This window comes from Penaeus vannamei, chromosome 8 (genome assembly GCF_042767895.1).
Source record: "Penaeus vannamei isolate JL-2024 chromosome 8, ASM4276789v1, whole genome shotgun sequence".
Classification (NCBI taxonomy): Eukaryota; Metazoa; Arthropoda; class Malacostraca; order Decapoda; family Penaeidae; genus Penaeus; species Penaeus vannamei.
The window spans coordinates 7,664,129-7,671,628 of NC_091556.1; the positions used below are offsets into that span (position 1 = coordinate 7,664,129).

At 31.0% G+C, this 7,500-nt stretch overlaps 1 protein-coding gene across 1 annotated transcript in view; it reads left to right on the forward strand.

Annotated features, from left to right (window-relative positions):
* The window catches only part of Kua (Plasmanylethanolamine desaturase Kua), a 24,793-nt gene that overhangs the window by 749 nt on the left and 16,544 nt on the right, over positions 1 to 7,500 (forward strand). The window lies entirely within an intron of this gene.

A 7,500-nucleotide genomic window follows, 5' to 3' on the forward strand; every position in this document is an offset into this window, starting at 1 on the left:
AAAGTCCGGATTCATTTACAGTAACGAGGACAAAGTCCGGAATTATTCTTAGTAGCTAAGGCAAAGTCCGAATTTGATCGTAGTAGTTACGGTTAATTACGAAATTAGTTGTAGTACTTAGGATAAAGTTTGGATTTACTTTTGGTAGTTAGAGTAAAGGTAGGGATTTACATGCTGCAGTCGTCTCAGAAAACATGAAAATTATGAAAGCTGTGTGGGGCATATGCCGTGTAATTTGATTTTCTTGTTATATACCAGCAAATTTTTGCAAGTTGCATTTAATTCCAGTTGAGCTAAATTTTCTATTTGACACGTTTTTTTAATAAGATTGAATATTTTTCTTCATTAATATTTGTGCATTATGAATCGATTTTTTTTTTTGCAAAAATGAATGTTTGTATTAAAATTCATATAAAGAGAATAACTAGATGTATGCTATTTAACTATAGAGTAATGCAAAACTGATTTGATATAAAACCTCAATCAGATTCATTTTCAATATTGCTTATGTAAAACACAATTACAGCAATGGAATTAAAATGTCATTTATGTAACACAGTACAAAAATTTTTTCTTCTTTTCCTTTTCTCAGTGAAGACATAAGATTCACTGAATGTGTAGAAGATATCCATATGTTCCACATTAGATTTATGCTCAGCGGGGCTTTAGTAAATGTTGATACAGTCTAACACCAATATATTGGTTAGTAAACCTAACTAGCAATTTATCATTATATAAGGAACTAGTCCATATTGATGGAAGTGTATTGGCCTTTTCAAGAACACTGCCATTGTGATGATCACTTGTTGCTATGCCGTTAATACATTTGATGTGGATTGTAGGCATCCTTGTTGCCTTGTACTTCTGCGGCGAATGTATTGCTACCACAACACTTTCGCACTGTGTTTGGGGCAATCACATCAGACATACCATGCTAACTGGAACTAATTTTTTTCAAGTTTTGATTTATATGCGAAGCAGCAAAATTCAGCATACAGAATATAAGAGGACATGAGGTGATTGCTGTCTTTTGAAGATTTTTAAAAGTTTCAGTACTCTAGAAGAGAAAAATCAGATTTTGAATGCAACTATGGTGTCTTCTAGGCATTATCCACTCTTATTGATTTATTAGTTTTATAGAATTAGAGTTCATTCTAATGAATTCATACATCTAAGATTCAGAAAAAATAAAGATCTTAAAATCATGCACTTTTTCGTCCTAATATTGTATATCTTTTCCTTTTGCAGTGACAGGGAAAACATAAACGAAAGACTAGTCTATTATAATGATATTGAAAATAATGATAATGAGGTTGATAATTATGATAATGATAATAATCAAATTGTATCTGTCTTCTAAGTCACTCCCTGTGTAAGGAGTGGCCAAGGTCACCATTCAGTGACACTGTAGATTTTAACTCAGGTCAGCAAAGAATGCTATCATAGTTTCATACAGCAATAATACTTTTGATTTTTTTTTTTTTTTGAAGCAAAAGAAATCTGTGAAATAGTGCAAAAAACACCCAGTGTATTTGGGAGAATTGTCTGTCTGAAATGTCAAACAAGTAATAGGTATGAATTGTAAAAATATTTTGATATTAGTAACAGTACAATTATTTTAGGGACAATTGGGGTTTAAAACAATGATTTTTCAAAAATATTGTAAACAATAGAAAAGACTATCCGTTTTTAGAAATGATACCAGAGACGACTTCAGAGTGAATCTGTGTCTTTCCGTCAATTTGTACTTTATATATGTTATCTGTATGGTTAGAACTTTTAGTAGCATGGTTAGAACTTTTAGCATGTGAAGTTATATAGTTGTTAAAGTAGTATATTTGTTAATTGTAAGTAAAGAATAAGTGTCATGTGTTATATTAGAAGAGTTATGTACAGTAGAAAATGTTTATGGTTAGTGAAAGGTATATCACAGTTTTGCACAAAGCTTCTGTATCTTCTGTATTGTGAAAGACATATCACAGTTTTGCACAAAGCTTCTGTATTATGCTGGATGACACCTTTTGTCTGAAATTTATAAGAAATACATACATATCTCTTTCTGCATGTAATAGCAAGTTACATTTGAATGGTTTTGATTTTGAGCATTATGTTTATTATCATTCTTCAGTATAATTTATTATTTGTTATTTGCTGTTTATTTATTGTTATATAATTTTATTTTTATTTATATATAATTGTTTCCCAGATTATCATTGTGATTTTTATCAATTGTTATTATTTTTTTATATAATGGTCTACATTTACAAATAACAAACATCATGAAAAAAAATATATTATAACATGTATGTATGTATCTTGTATATTTATACAGTTACCTGTAATTTGCGTGCATTGTATTATATTACAAATGCTATCCAACTCTTAGAATAGATGATTGTTTAGTGAATAATGACTCTTGATAACATATTTAACTTTATAGGTGAAAAATATCTTAAATACAGGGATAAAAGATATGCGGCCAGTTTGTTAAAATTGTGCAAGGCCCAACCCAAAGCATATCCATATACTTGATTTGCATAAATAAAGAAATAAATGCATGATTATCAGTCTAGACATGCATATCAACCAGGCAAATAGGTAGATATATGTGTATCTATCAGATAGATAGACAGACATGCATTTATTTCTATGTTTATGCATGTCTGTGTTTATGGATATTCATTGGGTCGAGCCTGGCACAATTTTAACAAACCGGCCGATAGTATACTAACAGTGGTTTACAAGACTAAAAACAAGAAATCGTTTTAGTTGCTTTCAGTAAATATATTGAAATGAGACTTTCTCTCCATAGCTTGATAGAATATAACTAATTGCATCTGGCTGAATAACATGGTTGTGATGTTGGTAGATGTTTTGGAGATGTTAGCAGGTACTTTTTTTTCTTATTCTCGGACTGTGTTCTTTCCAAATCCACTTGAAGCTCACAGTATCTTTAACACAAAACCTATATCCAAAGTCCAAGGTTATAGGGGTACATAGTAAGCTGATCACCACGGCAAAGGCAAGATAGAGCTTGTGTAGGTTCCTTACTTGGACGATAAGCTAGCCTGTGAGCTCTATCCTGCTGGAAAACCGGCTGTTGTCTCTTGCAGGAGGCTTTGCATTTGAAGTCATTGGTGGAGATGTGGGGTTTCTTCAAACTTTTACCATGATTTTCATTGTGGTTTTTATATCAGTATATTATTAGTTTTCTTTTTTTCATCTTGGCGGACAGAGAATTATCAATAATTATGTATTTAGTTTGATATTGTAATATTATCTGGAATGTTTTGTAATCCAAAGGTAGATGCGTAATTGGAAAAGCAATATTGTGGTTTATTGATTAGCTATGCATTTTAAAGAATGAAAGGGGAATACTGCTGAAAATATTTTTTACATTGACCTTCAGTCACAGAAGGATGTTATTCTGTATTTACCAAACTTTCATTTTGTATTTCACATAAAGTTTGAAGTATGATTTTTGTGCGTGCATGCGTGTGTGTGTGTGCGTATGTGTGTATGTGTGTGTGCGCGCGCGCGCGCGTGTGTGTGTGTGTGTGTGTGTGTGTGTGTGTGTGTGTGTGTGTGTGTGTGTGTTTATGTGTGTGTGTGCACAAATTGAGATTGAGTGTATATTTACATGTGTCTTTATCTGTGTCTTTCTGTCTGTCTGTCTGTGTAAGTACATTTATACATTTATTTATTATTCATGACATTATTTTTTTCTACTTTTGCAAGCTGAAGCAATATTTGTTAGTTCTAGTGTAGAATAAAGGGAAAAATAAAAATCATCAATTTTTTTTTTTCTCTTGTTTTATCCCATATAGGATCTAAAATGTTTTTCTTTGGACTCTGTAACAGTTATTGGAGTTTTTGAGAAAACCGCTACTGGTGCTATTTGTTTGCTTAATCATCATCATCTTCATCTTCTTCCTTTCTTTCTTTCTTCCTTCCTATGTTTCTTGTTTTCATCTTATTCTCTCCTCCACAAATCATTTTACACTACTACGACACTGAAACCAGTATATACAAGTATGTTTTGGTAAAAATGTATATATAAGTGTGTTTGTGTAAGTGTGCATGTGCATATGCATCTACTCGCTCCTTAGTTGTTACATACTGTGTTGTTAAGTTCCTCAGTATTAACATGCTCTGTCTTAATAGAATTAAATATTGCAGTAGCATATTGTTATAGATGTATAATTATGCTATTCTGTCTTGAAAGGACTCGAACCTCAACCGCTCATGTTGTCAAGTGGGTTGAGGATTACAAACTCTAGGTCATATATGGGCTGGTAGAGTCCTTGAACATGGTTTACTGTGACAAATGTAGATGAAAGTATCGACAAGGTTGGATAACTTCACGGTGCATGATATGCCATTAACACATTTTGAGCAAATATTCTCCAGAATTAAGTATGATGTCACAAAGATTTAATTGTTCTCATCTCCAGAGCTTTTGAGTTATTACTTTTGCTCATACTTTTGTCTACATAGGAGACCTTGTTGTGGAAGTTGGTGATACATGTTCCACCTTCATAAGTGCTACAGCATGTTCGCTCTGGCATTGAATATTTCAATTTTAAGAATTAGTCAGTGAAGATGATTTTGGAAGTATTTTAGTATATCAGTCTTATTGATGTATATTCCAAATTTTGTTTACAAGGTTTTTTTTCTTTGTGTGTGTGTGTTTGTATGCATCTGTGCGTGTGTTTGTCTGTCTGTCTGCCTGTGTTTGTTTGTGTATGTGCAAGTATATGCGTTTGTGTATTCCCCATGTGTGTAAGCATACAAAGTAAACAAAAGAAAAAAAAATAGCGCAAATGAACAAATTTGCCGGATTGTTAATTATGTTTGTAAAAGCACTTAACAACCCTTTACCGTAATTGCAAAAGATCCTTCCGGCAATTTAATCCTGGTGTCAGCTTTTAATTTTTGTTTTGTATTTGTAAGTATTTTTTTTATTAGCTTTATTATTGTTCTTATTGTCATTGCTATTACTACTATTATTGTTTTTATTATTATTATTATTATTATTATTATCATCGTTATTATTGTTGTATTTTTTTCTTTCTTTCCTTCTTTTTTTCTGTTATTATTATAGGTAATGTGTTTGTTATTATTGTTGTTCATATTAGTATTATCATACACTGCTACTATTTTCTTTGTTATTATTATTATTCAAATTTTGCTCATATGTCGTCTGATGTAAAAGGAAGCATATCCTTTTTTGTCAATGTCTATATGGAATCTAAGAAAGAAAGCATCATTTGGTGTGAAAGCTTCAGAACTTAGATGTCTATATATACTTTAGAAACAATTTGATTATTTTTTATTTTGGATAGTTCCTTCTTTTAATTTCTTTTGCTCTATTTACAGTCCTCCTCTTCTTTTCCTTTCCCATCCCTATTCTACTTCACCCTGTCCTCTCACTGCCGCTTTCTTCTTGTCAGATTGAGTCATAGTGTTGGCCCAGGGAAGATAAAATCTTGAGGGTATTTCAACCTAATTGCCACTAATTTTGATAGATTTTGGTCCATTTTCACCTTGCATTTCACCATGTTGCTGGAACCCCGGCACATTTCATGTGGATGCGTAAAATTGGGCTGATATGTGCTGCATTGTTGCTCTTGGATGGATCTTAGCCATGCCACGCCCTTTTTTTTAGAATTTGGCCTGTTCTTTAGGTATGTTTCGATGGTATTTCAGATAGATTGGGAAAAGTTCTGTTGATTCTTATGAATTCTTATGATGAATGATGAGAAGTCTATTGAATCACACACACACATAAATATATATATATATATATATATATATATATATATATATATATATATATATATATATATATATATATATATATATATATATATATATATATATATATATATATATATATATATATATATATATATATATATATATATATATATATATATATATATATATGTATAACAAGATATGAAACTTATTTGTATACTTATGAAAGAGAAATAGTAACAAATCTTGTTAATATTCATATGAAGGAAATTGGGGACAAATTTTTTATGATATTTAAAAGAAACATATAAAATCTTTTGATTACCTATCCCCCAAAAAGGAAACGGTAAATCTGTTAAAAGACTTAATAAAACAAACGGCAAAGAAAACATTCACTCCCAGAAATGTAGTATGTGTCAATTCCATTTAGAGAAGTGAAGAAAATTAGTCTGATGCACCAACATGTAATTTTATGTAGTTAGGCCCATTCACAAGAAAAATAAAATCACTGAAGTTTTCTTGTTTACATGTCCCGAATTCACATTAATTCTCAATTTGATTTCTTTTAAGATACTGCGTAAGCGGATTAAACTGGATTCAGATTCTTGCTTCAGATCTAAGCAGTTGGTCCTTATCTTGAACTTTGATACCTTACCGTCTTTTTATGATCCACATCTTGCTATCAGTTATCATAAGAGTGCTGAAATGTTTATTGCATGAAGGATAAGCTTGTGTTTGTGATAACCCTTCTCCTCTTTATTTGTTATTGATTAATCGTGGTATTCTAGGTTCCTTTATGCTTTTCTGAGCCTGGGTTTGCATGGTAGTGCTTTGGCTTGTAAGTTATCTTAAATATGGAGGCAGTATATTTATACTTTTTTTTTCCGATGAAGTTATTAGCTTGTTTAGACAATATCTTTCCTTGTTTATGAATTAAATACTAACCTCTCACAATAATATAATATAGGTGTAAGTGTGATAACACTTAGATAAGCACCCAAGCTAATATCCATAGGGTTTATTACACTTATAAAATCCTTAACGTATACTTCATCTTATTAGAAACTTTCATGTAATCTTACAGGATCCCATATAATGTTATAGCATTGAGATGAAGAAAGATTTTGAAGCCAAAAGTCTTTTTGTCTGCTCTACACATACCCATATCCCATAGGGCCATGGCATACCGTAATGCAGTACTGTTTGATTTTCCATGATTTGCATATGTGAATGTTATGGTACATAGGTTTGCGTTATGCCTGAGTCATTATTTTTTCCAATAACATAAAGACTAATTGTTTAAGTTTTTTTGTTGTTTTTCTTTACTTAAAATTAGTAAAGTTAAATGCAAATTTGTAAAGTATTACATTCATTGTAAGGAAATATATATTTTAGGAATATAATGCTATCCATAGCCATTACATTTGTTGTGCATTGTGCTTTTAAATTGTTTAAAAGATACTTACTGGTATTTCACGTGGACCGTATAATTGTATATCCACTGTCACTAGACAGGATATGCCAAGCGAACATTTGATAAGAAAAATAAGGAAATTTAAATGAATCATCAGGGAAAGTCAGGCCCTTTCTGTTTTGTTAGTGTGATGCAAAATCATACTTTAATTATGAATATTTACTAGTCCATGAAACTCCTCCCCTCGAAAACTAAATAGATAAATGAATGGAAAAAGATCATAATAATAATAGATAGATAGATAAAATAAATCTTAGAATGTCATG